The following is an 18,945-nucleotide window of genomic DNA, read 5'->3' as shown; positions in this document are numbered from 1 at the left end:
TTCTCGTCAGTGCTCATCTCAAGGGTAATTTCTGTTACTTAGTTCAAGCTCACCGAGGGTCAGACTTGCTCTGTCTTGCTCATTGCTGTTATAGAGCTTGTCATATAATAGTTCCAACTCATCGAATAGGTACACCTGAGCAGATTCATTGCTCATCCAAAAAGTGTATGACTGACAGGGTACAACTTGACCATATTACCAAATTGTTGTTTTCCCTGCTAGTGCAAGACAGTCATCACAGACTGTTATGGGACCACCCAAACTTCATTTTAGAGGATGAATGAATTTATTTGTGCTTCCTGACAGTGGCCTTAGGAAGAAGTGGGGTTAGAATTTGTCATTATGTTGTGAAATAGTCTCACTTCACCCCATGTTAAGAAGGTTCCTGGGACTTCCCTGCTGTAGTCCAGGGTCTAGAATCCACACTTCCATTGCAGGGGGCACAGGTTCAGTCGCTGGTCAGGAAAACATAAGATCCCACGTGCCACACAGTGCGGCTCCCGGCCCGCCCAAAAAAAAAAATGTTCTTGTAAGGGGTAGGTGAGCAAATCTCATGGTGTTTCATTAAGTCTTTAGTTTTCTTTATTTAGGGGCGAAATCTGTAAGGGACTCATCTGAAAATTGGTTTCTGACTTTTGATTATAGTCATTTCTGAGAATGACTTGGAATAGTTGCGTCTTGAAAAGCTTCTGTTTAAGTGATTCATTCAAGTGTATGTGGTTTCCTTAAGAGTAATGATGGCTTCCCGAGTTTTTCTTACTGAGGCACATTTGTAAATTTACATGTTAGTCTTGCAAGTGTACCTGGAATAGAGTTTCCATTTAGTGGTGCAAAATGGATATAGGATTAAAAGCTTTGATCTGGGGAAGTTAGCTGTATCACTGCTTCTCAAACTTAGGCATGCATTAGGAATCATCTGGAGATTAATTAAAACACAGATTACTGACATCCAGCCAGAGATTCTGATTCAGTAGTTGTGGGGTAGAACCCAAGAATTTGCGTTTCTAGCAAACTCTCAAGTGGTGCTGTAGATCTTAAGACCATACTTGAATGAATAGCAGTGAGCTTTGGTGGTCCTTTAAAAAGGGAAGAAAAAACTACTGGGCTGGGAAGCCACAATGGCAACGTGAGTAATAGTGGTGACTTACGCTGTAGTTTGACTCTTGATCTGGAGGGAAGACTGGGTTGAAAATGGGTGAAGGAAGAGAGACCTGGGAGAGACCCGACTGACCCGACTGCCTGCAGCTGGGACCCCTGCAGTTTATTCCTGTGTTAGGGCACCTCTTGCGTTGCCAGCTCCACCCTGGGGACTCTTTGCTCTCTGGCACTCATCACTGGATCCCTTGTCCTTCCTCATTGCCTTTCTGTTGGGCTCCCATTATCTCTTACCTGGTGTTTGTTTGTTGCAGAGTCCTGAGCTGTTTCTTTTCTTTCCAAGTCCATCTTCAACATAATCACCAGGGTGGTCATCTTAAAAAAATCAAACTTCACAAGTTACACTACCTCTGACTACTTGATTCCTATAGGTCTAAGCCCAAGTGTGACATACAGATTCCTTTGTGATCTGGAGGATTGAGGATATTTCAGAAAGAAAAGTAGGTAAGCTGCCTGTCTCTGGAGTAAATTCTGGTGCCCCATTTGCTCTGGTTGTTGTATAGAAGGCCTAGACGCATCAGGGAAGGGTTGAACTCCTATGACTTACGAGGTAACCTGAACTCTTAAGTGGGTGATTCTGACTACGATATGGTTGTAACCCTCAGGGATCCTCCTCTGTTTCATTGGTAAAATAGAAGACTGTGTGCCTGAATGTTACAGTGAGTGCTATCAGGGTTTGGTGAAATCAGTGATCCATTTATGTCTAAAGAGTAGAGTGGGAGGGAGATTTACGAGGGAGGGAACGTGTGTACACCTGCGGTTAATTCATGCTAATGTATGAAAGAAACCAATATTGTAAAGTAATCATCAATCAATTAAAAATAAGCATAAAATAAAGTTGTAGAGGGGACATCACGGCAGAAATTCAATTAGAATGAACTAGATACGGGTGTCTTGGGTGGGGTGGAAAGGAAAAGTGCTGGGCTGAGGCTCGGTGGGGGTGGGGTGCAGTGTGGATGACTTCTGGGGGGCTGGTCAGGATCAGGCTTCCTGAGGTGGGCAGGAACAGGAAGGAAAGCGAGATCACAGGGGCTGGAGCCCTGGTACGATAAGTAAGCCACTTGGATCTGATCTCATAGGCCTGCAGATACGTAATTAGGGCAATAACATGATGAAGCTAATGTTTTAACAAAAATGATCCACTGGTGTGTAGTATGGTTTGGAAAAGTGGTAGTCTGCAAGCAAGGGGATGAGTTAAACTATTGAAATAATTCTAGCGTTCAGTGGAGTTCTGCTCTTCAGCCTCATTTACGTAGCTACCTAGTCTTAGTTGTGAGGCGCTCAGGAAAGAATCTATAGAACTGGGAACAAGTGGATTCTACTGGCTGGAAAATATAACAATCTTGATATACCAGGTTTGGGGAGGGTGGGGCTCTCATTGACAAAAATAGAAGGTTAATGGGGAAACTCACCTTTGAGGAGAAGTTAAATTCCATACAATGAGATGTCTAAAAATGGATGCTTCATTACTAGTTGGAATTTAGGAGGCTGAAACTCGGGTAAGAGCTGAGTCTGGATAGAGTTTGAGAGTTGTCTGCATAGTGGTTAATAGTTAACCTCCCCGGCCATGCAGCATGGAGCGAGGAGTCAGATGGCGTGCTGGACTGTGCTTGGGTCACTGAGTAGAAGTGCCCAGCACATAACTGGAAAGGTTGGAGGGGGCCCAGGGTTGTGTCATGTTTCTGGAAGCCAAGGAAAGGGACAAAGATGGTCTGCATCTAATGTATTATCAAGGAATGTAAAGTTGAATTTGTCATGAAGCAGTTTATTGGGATCCTTCTAAGTTAGGGAGAGGCCCTGATTTCTGAAGCTGGAGGGAAGGAAATGAGTAAGGGAAGGGTGTAAAGGTGAAGAGGACTCTTGAAAGGCATGTTAGGAGGAGTCAGCTGAATCGGCCCAAATTCCTCAGCTTCATCTCAAGATTCTTATGTGTATAAAGCAGATAGGGTACAAAATAGTGTGCAGTTCAGTCACTCAGTCATGTCTGACTCTGCGACCCCATGGACTGCAGCACGCCAGGCTTCCCTGTCCATCACCGACTCCCGGAGCTTGCTCAAACTCATATCCATCGGGTCGGTGATGCCATCCAACCGTCTCATCCTCTGTCATCCCCTTCTCCTCTTGCCTTTAGTATTTCCCAGTATCAGGGTCTTTTCCAGTGAGTCATTTCTTTGCATCAGGTGGCCAAAGGATTGGAGCTTCAGCTACAGCATCTGTCTTTCCAATGAATATTCAGGACTGATTTCCTTTAGGATTGACTAGTTTGATCTCCTCGCAGTCCAGGGGACTCTCAAGAGTCTTCTCCGACACCACATCAAGAGCCTCTTGATGAAAGTGAAAGAGAGTGAAATTGCTGGCTTAAAACTCAACATTCAGAAAACGAAGATCATGCCATCCGGTCCCATCACTTCATGGCAAATAGATGGGGAAACAATGGAAACAGTGAGAGATTTTATTTCTTGGGCTCCAAAACCACTGCAGATGGTGACTGCAGCCATGAAATTAAAAGACACTTGCTCCTTGGAAGAAAAGCTATGACAAACTTAGCATAATAAAAAGCAGAGATACTACTTTATTGACAAAGGTCCATATAGTCAAAGCTATGGTTTTTCCAGTAGTCATGTGTGGATATGAGAGTTGGACCATAAAGAAAGCTGAGTGCTGAAGAATTGATGCTTTTGAGCTGTGGTGTTAGAGAAGATTCTTGAGAGTCCCTTGGACAGCCAGAGTGTTAGGAAGATATAAACAGGCACATCCTCCAGGAATTAACAAGAGAAGGGAATCAAGGGCACTGGGTTAGCTTAAAAGGGACACTATATCCTTGACTGAAAAAGTCTTAGAGGCTGCTATTGAAGATCTAGACCATACTTGCTTGCACTGGTTGGACAGGAGTGAAAGTTGTTGATACCAGGAGTGAAGTAAGTAGAAATAGGATTTTTAATGTCTGTTAAATTATCGAAAGGTGTTCTTTTATAGCTTGAGTTTCCAAGCCCTCCTTTATATTTCTACTTAACAACAGGGTACCTATTCACACTCAAGCTTTACTACTGTGATGTTCTCGTATCATGAGAGCTTGGGTTATAGTGATCTGGAATGAGAAAATGGAAAGGAACTCTTATAGAATCTGAATCTTAAAGGACAGGTGTGAGGCCAGGAAAGGATCTTCAGCCATAGTGAATCCTCCTGGAAGAGCAGGAATTGAAATGTACTAAGTTTAATAATCACTTCTATTTTACATAGGAAACTAAGGGTTGGAGTTAGAATTTGAATTCAGTTTTCTCTGATAATTCAGATGAAATATTTCCTTTAGCATCCCGCCCAGCAAAGGAAAGGCATGGACAATCTATTCTCTTTTAATATTTAGCCAAAAGTCTCAACCCTTTGTCATTTATCATTTACTAGATTTTTTTTTTTCCATTTACTAGATTTGTCGTAAAAGGAGGAGTGTAAATGGACATCCATTTCCCTTTCTTCCCCCAAACCCTCCCTGTGATGGAAGCATAGATGAGTTGTGAACTGAAGGGGCAGGGAGGAAGTGGAAGAGGGAAGGTGGTTAAATCTATAGGTCAGGCCTGCTGAGGAGTTCACCAAGCAGGGCATCAGCTCCAACAATGAAAAGTTGACAAGAATGGTTCTTTGGTTCCCTAGTATTGTATGGGAGCAAGCTCTGTTCTGTGCCTTTTTTCTTAAACAGTGTTCTGATTAATGGTGAAACTTTAATCAGTCAGATCCTTGTTGCTGAGGAAAATGTGGTCCATTATCAAGCAGCACAGACATTACCTGGGGGCTTGTGAGAAATGCAGATTCTTGGGCCCTACACCAGCTTTATTGGTTCATGTGTCTTATGGTTCTGGAGCAAGGAAGAGTTAGACCCTGAAAGCTGAGTAAAATTTGCAAGTGAAATACCTTGCCAGAAGCTGTGTGTGTGTGTGTGTGTGTGTGCGCGCGCGCATGCCCCCACATGCGTGTGCACACATGCAAGCATGCTCAATCTTGTCCAGCTTTTTGTGACCCCATGGACTGTAGCCCACCGGTCTCCTCTAATAAATGTTACCACGTCTAGTAAACTAGTTGTTTTGTGTGTGCTCTGGGAGCCCTGGCTCCCTGTACCTACAGCCCAGAACCTATTATGGGGCCATCCGCCACTCCCAGCATGCCTCACAGCCTCATCTCTGGCCACTCGGGGGCGCCTTGAAGCTCCTCACAGCTCCCGGTCCTCACAGAGCTGTTGTCCTTTGGCTTAAGGTGTGTGTCATCTCTATTACTCTTCCCCCACCCCCCTTTTTTTTTTTTTTTTAATGTCCAACAAAGTTCTACTTTGGCTTCAAAACCTAGCTGTGAAATACCTTCTCTGGGACTTCTTCCCATTTTCTTCATGTTGGTGTAGCATTATGCTGGTGCTTCTGCTTGAGCATTCAGACCTGTGTCTAATACCTGTGTTAGGCAAATCTTAGTAAACCTTTGTTGACCTGCCTGAGCTTGGGGACCTGCTTTTCATTGTCTAGGTTTATTGGTGAGGGGTAGGAGAGGTGACAGAAATTCTCTAAAAGCTTAATAAACTGGAATGTTTGAAGGATTTAAGTTTTACACTATGTTCCCTTTTGTTACATTTCATGGTAAGAGGAGGCAGGACCAACAGTCTTTGCCTAGGTTTTTGATGGCTTATTTTTTTTAAGGGATAACTGAAATGTCACTAGCAATTTTGGTACCCAGAGAAGCTGAGCCATTCTGAGGTCAGTGACCTGTTTTCTTTATATCTGACTGTGTATCTGTGCTCGGTCCCCTTGAATTGTAACCCAGGTGCTCTTACAAAGTCTCAAAAAGGAAATCCCCACCCGCTCTGTCACATCTGCCCAGAGTGCTCAGAGCAGCATGTACCCTGTGCAGGTAGCCATCCCTTCTCTAGAGTGCCTGTGCTCTGGCAGACCAGCCAATCTGCTTCTCCATCTTAGTCACGCTGCTCCGACCCTGACACTGCCTGGTGCCTGCCGGAGCCGGTGCTGCTTGCAGCAGATTACTGTATGCTTGTTCCTGGGCCCGTTTCCTGTTTCTATTCTAGTTGCTGGTGGCTCAGCTCTGCTTCCTGCCTGTGTGTCTCACACAGATTCCTCTTGCTGGAACCTTTTGTTTTCTTCAGAAAACTTCATTCTGAAAACTAACCGAGCCTCACCTCTAGTGTGATGGCTCCTGGGCTTAGTTAACATTGCTGACGACTGGTGGGAAATACCCCGTCCCACCAAGCGTGCCACTTGAATTTGACCTTGTTTTTTCAGTTTGTCCCCACTCCTGCTACAGGAAGCTGGTGGTTTGTTACTTCAACCAGAAATTGGTATAAGAAGATAAACTAGGATCTTGTATGGGCCAAACATGTCTTGGGTCATTAGCTGTGCAGGGCTGTGCCCTGGTTCTTTACCCCCTGGATTATGTAAACATATTTCCTGCTTCTGAGGAAGACAGTTGGTGCCCTCTCTAGCCCAAGCCCAGAGAATACTTATTTGGGGTTGGGCAGGTAATGCTACCCTCAGCAGAGTAAAAGCTTGCAGAGAATATAGGGATGGAAAGGAAAGCATGTGCTGACTCAGCCTTCCATCTTCTGTGAGCCATTCAGCTCCCCCCCCAGAGCTTAGAGTGGGAGGGAGAAAGTACAGGAAGATGGTAAAAAGGGAAGAAGTGAAGGAAGTTGTCCTGGACAAATGTATTTTAAAGTTCTAGGCTTCCCCATCTTGCCCATTTTTCCTCAGAAGATTCTGACTTAGGGAATATGCTTTGTGAATAATTTCTTTCATCTTCACAACTACTCTTCGTGTCGTCTGACAAAATTATGTCAGAGACGGTGGTTTCTACACTGAACCTAGGCCATACTAAACCCTAGGTAGTTTAATAGAGAAGGGTTTAATATAGCAAATAGGGCTTGAAGATTGGTCGAAGGATTGAGGGAGCGTGCCTCTGGGCTTGTCCTCTGGGAATCGGGATCTAGACCTAGATTTGACCCACCAAGGGAACTTCCTCTTGGGAGCCACTATCAGCTTGCGTGCTCTTCGTCTGCTATCTAGGGATTGGTAAGCTGGAATCAAGCAGCAGCAGCTGCAGCCACCAGAACTAGCGCCCAGTTAACTGGAAGATGAAACCAAAATGCTCCTGTAGAAACAAGGAAAGGAGACAGAAGTATGGCCACTGCCATACTTTGATCTAATCTTGAGTCTGATTCTAATTAGCAGAACCTAAATTGTAGCCAAAAGCATCTGCAGGGGGATTCTGGGAAATGTAGTTTTTAGCTTTTTAACCTCTGCAGTTAGGAAAAGAGCAGAGTGGAGGCAGCATGAGCTACTCCACAGAATATTCACCACACTAACACAAACACCATCATCCCCTTTCACCCCACACTTTACATATACGAGAACCTAAGGCCCAGAAAGGGTATAGGAGTTGCCCAAGGTCATTCAGTAACTGAGAACATGGGGTTCCCTGACTTCTAGCCCATTGCTTTTACTATTAGGACCAACTCCTATAAAGGATCTGCAAAAAGCTCCTTTAAGAGAAGGAAGAATGCCATATTAAAAAGACAGACTTTGTCTTCCATATATTCTTCTCTTTGGAGAAAGGAAAGGAGGTGGGATGGAGAGGTGTGAGATTGAAACTTCTAGGCAAAGGTAATGATACTATAGCTTCTGGGTTTGGGTCTGCTCCCCAGGAAGATGTAGGAAGCATTTATTCTGGAAGGAAGAAACCTCAAAAGCTCGAATTTCTTGAATTTCCCGAGTCAACATATGGATGAACTCAGTTGCCTTGGTGATAGTGGCTTTCCTCCATCTTTATCTCCTCTTCCCCTTCTCTCCTGTTGGTGCTTTTACAACCTTCTGCAAAGCCGTTTGGGAGACGACCTCAGTGAGGTACCTACCCTGGTTCTGCCATTGTCCTCCTTCAAGAAGACCAACCAAAATCCAAAAGCTAGCCCCTAGGTGTGGGACTGCCAAGCTGTGTCTTGTCTTTCTGGGGAAGAGGGTGAGAAGCAGCAGAGGGTGAGGGGTATCTTGGGGTTTTTGAACAAAGCTTGCCTAGCAATGCTGTCTTTACAGAAACCAGTAGGGCCCCCTGCAGCAGAGTGAGAATCTGGGCCCAGAGGGGAGGGCCCATAGGTGTGGAGCTATGTTAACATACCTGATAAATCAAGCACAGAATCAGCTCTGTTGTCTTTTTCTCATATTTCTAAGATATTTGGTGTTCTACCTGAAAGCTGTGATGAAACTGGTATGTGATCTAGGGCTGTCCCTCTGGGGGCCACTGCTTGATCTCTTGTTCTGTCTACCTCGGTAGCCAGAACCTATTCCTCCTCCACACCTGCTGTCAGCATGGAATTGTCTGGTATTGTGACGTAATCTCTGATTGCCCTGAGGTGGAGCTCACCTCCACGCTGTTAGCTTGCTTCCCATTTGACTTTTCCCAAGGGGTCTAAGAAACCTCGCCTTGTTGCAGGTGGGAACTGGGCATTGGAGGCGTAAGCTGACAGCTTATCTGTCCCTTCCTGAAGGCCAGCTTTGATGTGGGAAGAACACTGAATGTTGTTTACCGAGATGCGAGAAGGTGATCTGATGGTTGGGGGAAAGGTAGGAGAGAAGTGGAGTTCCAGTAGTCCGAGGACCTGTGCGCAGAGGCACTGCTGTCACGAGTGCGCGTCGTTCCTCTTCCCCCTGCTTCGTCTTCTACCTTTAGGACTTGACCGTGTCTTTCCCTGTATATAGAGTTGGTGTTTTTGGTTTTAAAGGCCTTCAGGGTTGATGGCTGTCTTTTCTGGTTTAAGAGTCTATCCATTTCCCACTCAGATTTGTTTGTTCCACTTCTTCCTTCTAAATTTTTGGATTTTATCTAGACCTGTAGGTCATGGTAAGGAAGACCACTGGAGATACACATTTAGAGCTTTAAATATCAAACCAAGGAGGCCATCCAGCCCCCCAGACCTCGGTCTGCACTGTGTTCAGCGCAGTGCCAAGCTCACCTTCCCCGCCGGTGCACATCGCATCCTCCTTGTTTTCTGGTTGCTATATTTCTGAGGAGCAGCCAAAGGAGGTGGAAGCTTAAGGCAGTACCCCTCCCCCTTAAACTTCTCAGACCCAGAATTCTGCTGTGTTTTCTGTGTTATTTTCCTGCCCCCCTTTTCCTAGTCTGCTTGCTCAAGTTCAAGGATCCAAGCTGATGACCATGAAGGAACATGGTCTGTGTGGTTGGCCTTCCTGATGGAATGCAGGACTTGGAGAAAGTAGGGAGTTCTTCACTTCTTTGCCTTCTCTAGCTTTACAGTGCTCTTTTCCTGCTGGGATTAGAATAGCCCTTTTCCATAAATATGCACCGGTCTTGACTGCTCTAACTCAGACCCAGCTCTGCCCTAGTTTCTTTTTTTTTTTTTTTTTTCAAATTTGAGTCTTAGCTAGTGACCCTTAGAACACGCTGTACATTTTTGGCCAGGAGGTGGTTTTTGACTAGAGAAGACATTCTCTGTCTTGGCCTAAGTGAGAAACCCTGGTAGGGGGAGGGGTGTGTGTCAGAAGACTGCTCAGGTAGTAACATGGGTATCATACGGACCTGGTGGGGTCTGTGACAAACCAGAAAGCAGGGTTTCAATCCATCAGCGCTCTCTGGGAGTTCTAGCATCTGTTGTTTTCACAAGTTGGGAACCTGGATTTTTTTCTGTAGAACGTCTGCATCTTTAGAAAGATCTCTGTGGGGATGTTGGGCAGTGGATTAAAAGGCTCTCTGGGGTCTGTGGGTTGGCCCAGGCAGCGTCTTGTGGGTTGCCCATGTAGCTTTGGTTCCCTTGAACTGGTGTTTATGATTTTTCTGGGGGTGGGGATGTGTGTGGGGAGCACCATCTCTCTGTTGCCAGCTAACATTGTGTTTGGTGTTTGTTTGACTGGTTTGGGGAGGGGCCAGTGCAGGGAGATGAGCAGAAGCGCTCAATGTGATTCAGCCTCCAGCTGAGCAGATCTGTGGGAGCAGAGTATCAACCCCTGGAAAATCAATGGCAGCTGCAGTGGCTGAGCTGCTGTCTGAAGGGGTACCCACTGTAGGAATGCCAGCAGCCCAGCACTCTTTCTTCTCCCCTCTTTTCACCTCAGCGGCGCCGTCAACCTTCACTCAAAGGGTCAGACCTACCTCAAGAGATTCTGCTGAGGTGGATTAGGACAGTGGGTTCTTGTATTTTTGTAATTAGATGGAAATTTCTCCAGGGACACAGAGACCTGCCTCCCAACAGCCTCCTCTCCAGACATTCCTCCCTTTAGTGCAATTCTGTCAAGAGTTCTTACCAGGCGGCCGAAGTCCTTTCAGCATCACACTTCTCAGTTTTAGTCGGGAAAGTCAGTTCCCTTGATGACAACACCCGAGTCCCTCCTTCAACTGTGGAGGTCTAGAGTGAAGGTACAGTGTTGGGGTGAGGGAAGGACTGTTAAAGAAGAGAGAGAGACTAATAGAGATTGGATCTAAAGAGGATGCTTTTGAGTAATATTTATCAAGCATTTTATCTTTTGTGGGCCTGGCATTAGTAGTAACATTGGAGGCTCTCACCCCACGGGCTAGTGAGGAGAGGGGCAGATTGAGCATAGTGCCACCAGTCCTGAACTTTGGCTCTGGGGGATCTTGAAGGGACTCGGCTTTGTCTGTGGAGGGAGGGGGGATCAGGGAAGTTATACTGTGGTTGTGGAGGCTTTGCCCCCACGAAGCTGTTCTTGTCTTTGAAGTTCCCAAGGCAGAAAACAACTCTAGTCTGTAGTTGCTGCACTGGTGGTGCAACTTCACACAACTGGTCTTCCCACCCGATTCTCACTGATGGCTGGGAAATGGGCTGCCTGGTGCTGTTAAGGCGCGTTCTGTTGCCCCATTGTTGGGCACGGCTGTGGGCAGGGGGTTGGACCTTGCTTGGCTCATGCCCCTGGAAAGGAGCTTTCCCATGTTGTAGTTTGGGGCTGCTCAGCAAGACCCAATTGTCCTGCAGTTTGGAAGGGTGGTCACAGGGCCGGGTGAGGAAAAAAGTGTGGGGGTTTGAAGTTATCTGAGATGAGGCCACCTGGAGGCCAGGAATGTGTTGACTTCTCTCTCTGAGCCCCACCTTTGTGCCTGATAGTAGGGTTAGGGCACAGGAGCACAGGCTGAGATCACATAGCTACTTTCATGGGACTTCTGCTTATCTCCCCGGATTCTGAGTCATTCTCTTCCCCGCTCCATCCATTAAGTACCCTTCTGAGGACCCAGAGGTGAGGAAAAGTACTATACCCTTTAGTTTAGAAAAAGTAGGCTTAAATCAAGAAAGTTACAGGTGAAAGGGCTGACTTGAAATAACCATGAAAGAAAGTTTAGTAAGGAAGAGTGGCTAGGAAAGAGAGGGACACACAGCATGGTAGACTTGGGGAGCTGAATTGTTTGGTTTTGCTCTTTTCTTCTGCAAAGAACTAAGTGATGCCGAGTGAGGTTAGCCTCTTAGAGTCATGTAGCTAACCACCCAGCATGTCTGGAGACAAGCTGTTGCCTCATGTTGTGTGGAGCATGGAGCCCAGCCATTGATGTTGGCAAGCTCCCACCTTATGGTGGGAAGAGTGCAGGCTTTGGAGTCAGAAATATGGGTTTAAACCCAGTTCTCCTGTTTAACAGTTTTCTGTCCTTGGGCAAGTCATTTAACTTCTGAGCTTCTTGCTTCTTTGCTAAAATGGGCACGATCCCTACCCCAGAAAATGATGCGAGAATGAAGTGTGAGACAGCCATGTACCCTTGGGTTGAACACCTGAGAGTTATGTATTCATGTCAGTTCTAAGTCCCTTCAAGAGGAAGATATGAAGGATCTTGCTTTACTCCTCTTTCTAACATTCTTTGAATTTGGAGATTTGGTCTCCCAGAGCTTTCTTTATGAAATTCAACATGTACATGTATGGGATCTCTTCTTGGAGGTGGGTGGGCCCTGAAAAGCGTCCTGGAGACAAGAAGAGTCTGACCTTTTCTCTACTGTGCATTCCCCACCAGGCAGTCAGAAGGTACCAGAAAGAAATTATTCATTGTCCACAGAGTAATAACCTGTAGAAAAAGGGAAGAGGGAGTTTGGTGAGGGTTTTTTTTTTTTTTTTTTTTGGAAACTTGGGGTAGGGGGTAAGAAATAAGAGTTCTCTGAGCCTTTCCCAGAGCGGTTTCTGCTTTTCCACAGTGAATGTAGTCCAGGCAGGATGATGGTCCCAAACTGTAGGATAGTGCCAGTCTCCTTGTCTTTTCTTTCTTCTTCCTTGAAGTGTGAAAGTCACTCAGTTGTGCCCGACTCTTTGTGACCCCATGGGTTATACAGTCCATGGAATTCTCCAGGCCAGAATACTGGAGTGGGTAGCCCTTCCCTTCTCCAGGGGATCTTCCCAACCCAGGGATCGAACCCTGGTCTCCTGCATTGCAGGCGATTCTTTACCCGTTGAGCCACACGGGAAGCCCGTTTCTTCCTTAGTGCCTGCTTAAACCCTGACTGGGGAGTAAGAGGCAGCCTCTTCTGTGTGTTGATTCGTTCCTGGCATTTCAGCCAGCACTGCTCTCTAGGGAGGGTTGGCATTTAATCTCTTGGACGAAGACCCCTCATTGGAACAAGTCTGGGTGGGTCAGATCACCCATCTTTCTATTTAGCAAAGACTGAAGGAAAGAAAGAGAATTATTGTACTGAATATTCGGGGCGGGGGAGGTGTTTGATAGAGGTAGTCTCTTCTTCCTCTGATCCTTGACATATAAATGTTGCTTTAAAGAAGGCTTTATGAAAAATCAGGCCTCCCCAAAACTTATTTGTCTTAAGTCATTCCTAAAGTTTGTCTTTTCCTTGAAGTTTGTCAAAACTGTTGCCTCCTTTCCTACCACCTGCCTTTCATCAAAGGTTAGGTTTCCCAGCCTCTTCTGTGTTCTTCAGGGTTTCCTCCCATTCTCCAGCCTGGGAGCAGCCTCCCTCCGTGGCCGTGGGCCCGTTAGGCTAGGCTAACAGAGTGCTAGTGCAGATTTGGTCTCTTCTGTCTGTGCATTTGGACTTTTTTCATCCGGGACTTGTCATTTAAGTGAGTATGGCTGAGTTGTGAAGTTCCTACCACATTCACATGCACCCCATGCTTGCACACATACACATTTACTACAAGTGTGTGTGTAGTATTTACCTGGGGTGGATGGTTTCCCTGCCAGTAGTCAGCACAGCTTGGCAAAAGCTCTTCACAAGTGAAGAATATGAGAACTCCATCTGGGGGGTTAACAAAAGCTCCATTTCTCAAGGATTCAGCCAAATTTCTGAGAAAACCCTGAACTGAACATTGCCATGAAACTTCCTTATTGATGTTGTTTAATCTGCTCAGCAAAATGAACTGATGTCATCCTTGTGAGTCTCTGTTGGGAGATTGTTTAACCCCCTTCTGTAACCCTGATCTGGTATCTTTCTGCTTGAAAATGTACTCAGTCAGGCAGCCGATTCATGTTAGAACTCGCAGCTCTTCCTGCGAGAGCACTAGCAAACCCCCGCCCCACACCCCCAATGAGGTATGGCCTGTGTGATTTTCGGGCATGGTTTTGTTGTGGTGTGAAAAGAAGGTGTTAGCTGCTGAGTTCTGTTTGTCAGCAGAGCCTGACAAACCCATGCTGGCACTCGCTGGGGCTGGGCAACCAATCACAGCTGGAACGCTTATCGTCATGGAATCCCTATGGGCTTCCTCTATCAGGTCATATCCCAAAATAACATTGGGCAGTATTTCAAGTGAAGAAACGAAGGCTTTCGGGGCTGTAGCCAGCCTGGAGTGTGAGATTCTGTGTGAAATAGTTGGACCTGCTCCAGCGCTTTTGATCTGCATGGTAGATGAGCAATAAAATGCATGAAACACGTTGGAAACACGTGAGGAAATCCTCCCTGGCCCTGCTGCTTCCTTGGAACTGGCAGGGCACTGAGTGGGCTGATCCTCACCTCCTGTCTCTCAGCAGGATTGTGCTTGGAGGAAAGCAGAGCTGGGAAAAGAGATCTTTCCACTTACAGGGCATTGCTGTAGTTCTTTTCAGCAGTCCTCCTGGAAGGCACCTGTTGGGTGGACTTGGGAGAACTGAGACCCAGAGTCCTGAAATGCTAAAAGGTGGCCCAGCAGAAGGAGCGAACAGGGGCTTGGATTGTTTGGACTTTGTGTGCTAAGTGTTGTAGAAAGTCGAACTCGTTAGGCACATTGAGGTCTGACTCAACAATCAGACATCCAGCTCTTTGTGGAACAAAAGACCTGAAAAACTGGCTTTTTGTAGGGTAGAAAGCAGAGGTGTGTCCTGTGCAATAAAAGGACATGGAGTTTAGAGCAGTGTCCATGTAGATGGAGCGGGGAGCCCTCTTTTGGAGTCTTCCGCCTTTACCTCTCCCTCTCATTTCCCAATAAAAACTTTTCCTGTGATTAGCTGCTGGAGCTGATGGGTGTGTCTTACGTCTTATACTGCCGCGTGTTGTTGTGTTGTGTCTCTTATTCCAGGGTACTGCTGCTGGTATTGCATTTTCCATATGGCCCTGACCATGTGGTGCCAGTAGAGTTTCTTGCAAATGCCCCAGGGGCATCACAGACTCAGATTTGTCCAGTCATCTTGTCGTTTTAAGTGATAGAACTGAAGCCTAGCTTGTTGCTAGCTTGCCCGAGGTCACAACTGATAAGTACCAAGAGCTTTAGTCTCCTAACTCAAGCTTGTGATGCTTTTTCCTCAGTCTTTATGGTATCACAGCATAATGGAGAGAGAACACAGGCTTTGGGGTTCAGCAGATCTGGGTTCAAAGTCTTAATTTCTGTCATTTACTTGGTGGGTGGCTTGGGCAGGTCTCCCGGAGAATCAACTTACTCCTTTTTAACATATTAGTGGTACTAGTATCTACAGCTGAGAATTGTGGATAATTAAGGAACTCCATAGCGTGGCTCAGGTGGTAAAGAATCTGCCTGCAATGCAGGAGAGACCCGAGTTTGATCCCTGGATGGGGAAGATCCCCTGGAGAAGGGAATGGCCGCCCACTCCAGTATTCTTGCCTGGAGAATTCCATGGACAGAGGAGCCTGGTGGGCTACGGTCCATGGCGTCACAAAGAGTCAGAGTCAGACATGACTGAGTGACTAACACTTCCACTTCCATAAAATGTCTGAAGCATCATAGATGCTCAAATGATCATTAATATTCATATAAATGCTCAGTTCTTTCCTGTGCTAACATTCTAGGTTTGTTTGTTTTTTTTTTTTCAATTTATTTATCTTGGTTGCACTGGGTCTTTGTTACTATGCGGGGGCTTTCTCTAGTTGCGGTATGCAGGCTTCTCATTGCAGTGACTTCTCTTGCTGCAGAGCACGGGCTCTAGCGTGTGGGCTCAGTAGCTGTGGTGCTGGGGCTTAGTTGCTCTGCAGCATGTGGAATCTTCCTGGACCAGGGATTGAACCCGTGTCCCCTGCATCGGCAGGTGGATTCTTATCCCTATGCCACCAGGGGAGTCCAACATTCTGATTCTTAAAAATTTCTTTTTTTAATCAACCCCTCCCCTGACCACTTGCCATCTGATGACAACGGTAGTTTTGAGGGACTGGCCTCATACCAATCAAATGAGAGAGATAAGAAGATTAATGCTGATTCTTTCCCTACTATTATTCTCTGCCCAGGCATTCCAGTCCACGTGGGCTGCTGTTGACAAGTGGTTTATTTAGTACTTTTTCTCCAGAGGAGCCTCAGGGCACTTTACCAAAACTGACAGCTCTCCTCAGAGTGCCTCTGTGAAGGAAGCCGCCACGTTGCCACCACAGGCCTCCAGGCCCCTGGGATCCCTCAGCTGCACTAGGACACTCACCTGTGTGTCTCTGGAGAGCCTGATTTATAACACACTCTAACTGAAGGAGCATTTGCAGGCTTTACTCTGACCTTGTAGCAGTGGTCAGTGAGCTGGTAGGGTTTTTTCCTTTTATTTTTGTTTATTGAGATACAATTGACTTACAACATAATACTCGTTTCAGGTGTATAATGTAATGATTCAGTATATGCATGTGTTGCAAAATGAGTACTGCAAGTCTAGTTAACGTCATCCCTGAAGTTTACAGGGCTTCCTGGTGGCTCAGACGGTGAAGAGTCTGCCTGTAGCGCAGGAGACCCAGGTTCGATCCATGGGTTGGGAAGATCCTCTGGAGAAGGGAATGGCTACTCATTCCTGTATTCTTGCCTGGAAAAGCCATGGACCGAAGAGCCTGAAGAGCTGTAGTCCATGGGATCGCAAAGAGTCGGACACCACTGAGTGACTAACATATAGTTGCAGAATTTTTTTTCTTGTGATGAGAACTTTTGAAAGATGTCAGATATACAGTTTTATTAACTCTAGTCACCGTGCTGTACATCACACCCCCTTGGCTTATTTATTTTATAACTGGAAGTTTGTACTGTTGACTCCCTTCTCATTTCTCCTTCCCCCTCTGACAGCCAACCAACGTGAGCTGGCTTTGTTTGTTTTAGATTCCACATGTAAGTAATATCGTATGGTACTTACTTTCTCTGACTTGCTTCACTCAGCATAATGCCCCTCAGGTCCGTCCGTGTTGTCACAGATGGCAAGGTTTCGTTCTTCTTTATGACTGAGTATTCTTGTGTGTGTACACACCACATTTCCTTTATTTATTCATCTGTCATTGGGGTTAGGTTGCTTTCCTGCTTTGGCTATTGGAAATAATTTTTCCATGTTGCAGTGAACATGGTAGTATGTGTATCTTTTCAAGTGATTGCTTTGGTTTACTTAGGATAAATATCCAGAAGTGAAATAGCTGGATCACTTGGTAGTCCTTTTTTTTTTCCCTCGTTTTTTGAGGAACCTTCATACTGTTTTCCGTAGTGGCTGTACCAGTTTGTATTCCCACCAACAGTGCCTAAGGGTTCCCTTTTTTCCACATCCTTGCCAAAATGGGTTTCTTTATTTTTGTCAATAGCCATCCTAATAGACATGAGGCTCGTTATGGTTTGAATTCCTTTTCCCTGATAATTAGTGTTGTTGAACATCCTTTATTTTTTTCCCCCTCCTCAGTTCCTCAGAAGGTGTCCAAGGATATATACCAAATGGAATAGGGTGCCTCTATTGAAAGCAGCCAAACGAGAACAGAGGGGGACTTTGAGTTTACGTGTACTATCTGAGCTATTTTTACCATGAAACTGTTCATGTTTTACTTGTTTAATTAAAGACAGAAATGTTTAAAATAATTTTTCAAGGCCACTGGAAGAGTTCTTGTCTTATGGCTGGACCGTTGATTCTTGTTCTGTTCCAAAATATGTTGATTTCTTTTTCCTCTAAGCAAGTAGCTCTTATTACTAGAAGCTGGTGGTTTGGTAAAGAATGGAGACAGTAGGAAGGAATGCGAGGGAAGCTCATGGTCCCTAAAACAGAGCATTGGGCTGTGGTTTCTGTTATAGACCAGGGCTTAACAAGTGGCTTTCGAGGCCTTTTCTGGCCGACACAGTTGGCTCCTCTTGTCATCTTGCTGCCACTTTGGGTTTACCCTTCTTGGTTCAGAAGCCAGGTGTCCTGGGACAGCTTAGCCCTCAACGTGGAAGGAATCCTCTGTTGGGATGAACCCAAGGCTCTTTAGAACTCCAGGTGCTTTAGTCCTTTGAAAAGAAAGAGGCCCTTTGGTGTTACCTAGAGGAGGGCTTCTTAAGTTCTCGTCCATGCTGGGACTAATTCTAATTGCATTTTTAAAGCATGCTATGGTGTACTGGGTCTGCTTCTTATAGAAAAGCTAGCATTTTCTGAAATCTCAGCTCACCCTGAGAGCTGAACACAGACAAATGTACACCTACCTGCCTGCCTTGCCTTCAAGGCAAGCTTTGTTCCCACAAAACTCAGCAGAAATACTCCCAACCTAGTAAAGTAACCAACTGGTTTGCAAAAGGTCCAGCCAACCTGGACACTTGGGGCGAGCGTAAGAGGTACTCTTGATCTCCAGTGTTATTGTCTGACTCTAGGGTCAGAATCTCCTCCAACTCAACTTTCCAAGGTGAGCTTGTTGTGGGAATAGGAATAGACTCAAATCAGGCCATTTTGGATTTTTTTCCTCTTCAGATGTGTCTCTTTAAGAGAACTCTTTTCTTAACCATTTGAGCCTTAGGGTTTTCCCAGACCTGAGCCTGTTCCCAAAGCTTTCATCCTTTCTTCAAAGTGTAGTTAGTTCCCAGCTTGAAGTTAATGTATGATGTTGAGCCTGTGGTGTTGCCAGAGAGTGAAATTGGGGCTGGGGTGGGGTGGGGATGCATTTTCTGGGGTGAATATCTTCCTTTTTTTTCCTTTCTTTTTTGGCTGGGCCACATGGCATGCAGGATCTTGGTTCCCTGACCAGGGATCAAACCCATGCCCCCTTCTGTGGAAGTGTGGAATCTTAACCACTGAACTGCTGGGGAAGTCCCTCTTTTTTTTTCTTTTTCAGAGTATTTTTTCATATTGAGGTCCTAAGTGCTAACCTTGGGGTTTACTGATGGAGCGTGAACTTTTTTTTAAGAGTGAAAAGTGAACTCTTTACAGTTTAATTCAAGACACAATCCCTAAGCACAACCCCCAAATAAACACCAAGTTCTCATTGAAACATAAAACTAAAAAAAAAAAAACAAAAAAAACTTGGTTTGTTCAGTTGGCAAACATTTGTTCATCCCTGTTATTGGCCAGGTGTTAGGAATGTAGTCCCAGGCCTTCTTGGCAGTTAAGGAATTGTCTGTGTAATATATCCCTTTCTTACCTCCTACCCCTTATGTTTTAAAGTATGGCAACTTGGAGTGAGTTCTTGGT

The 18,945-nt window shown here is 45.6% G+C and overlaps 1 protein-coding gene and 1 long non-coding RNA gene across 6 annotated transcripts in view; one reads left to right on the top strand and one right to left on the bottom strand.

Moving 5' to 3' along the window:
- ARID1A (AT-rich interaction domain 1A) overlaps positions 1–18,945 on the top strand; it is a 69,265-nt gene that overhangs the window by 32,328 nt on the left and 17,992 nt on the right. The window lies entirely within an intron of this gene.
- On the bottom strand, positions 565–8,520 carry LOC112443408 (uncharacterized). The gene is made up of 3 exons (XR_003031716.2): positions 8,314–8,520; positions 1,390–1,470; positions 565–803 (listed from the first exon to the last, which is right to left on the bottom strand). It is a non-coding gene; the product is annotated as an uncharacterized lncRNA (long non-coding RNA).

Source organism: Bos taurus, chromosome 2, assembly GCF_002263795.3.
Source record: "Bos taurus isolate L1 Dominette 01449 registration number 42190680 breed Hereford chromosome 2, ARS-UCD2.0, whole genome shotgun sequence".
Classification (NCBI taxonomy): Eukaryota; Metazoa; Chordata; class Mammalia; order Artiodactyla; family Bovidae; genus Bos; species Bos taurus.
The sequence above is the reverse complement of the archived record's forward strand: the minus strand, read 5'-3'. Positions and strand labels throughout refer to the sequence as shown.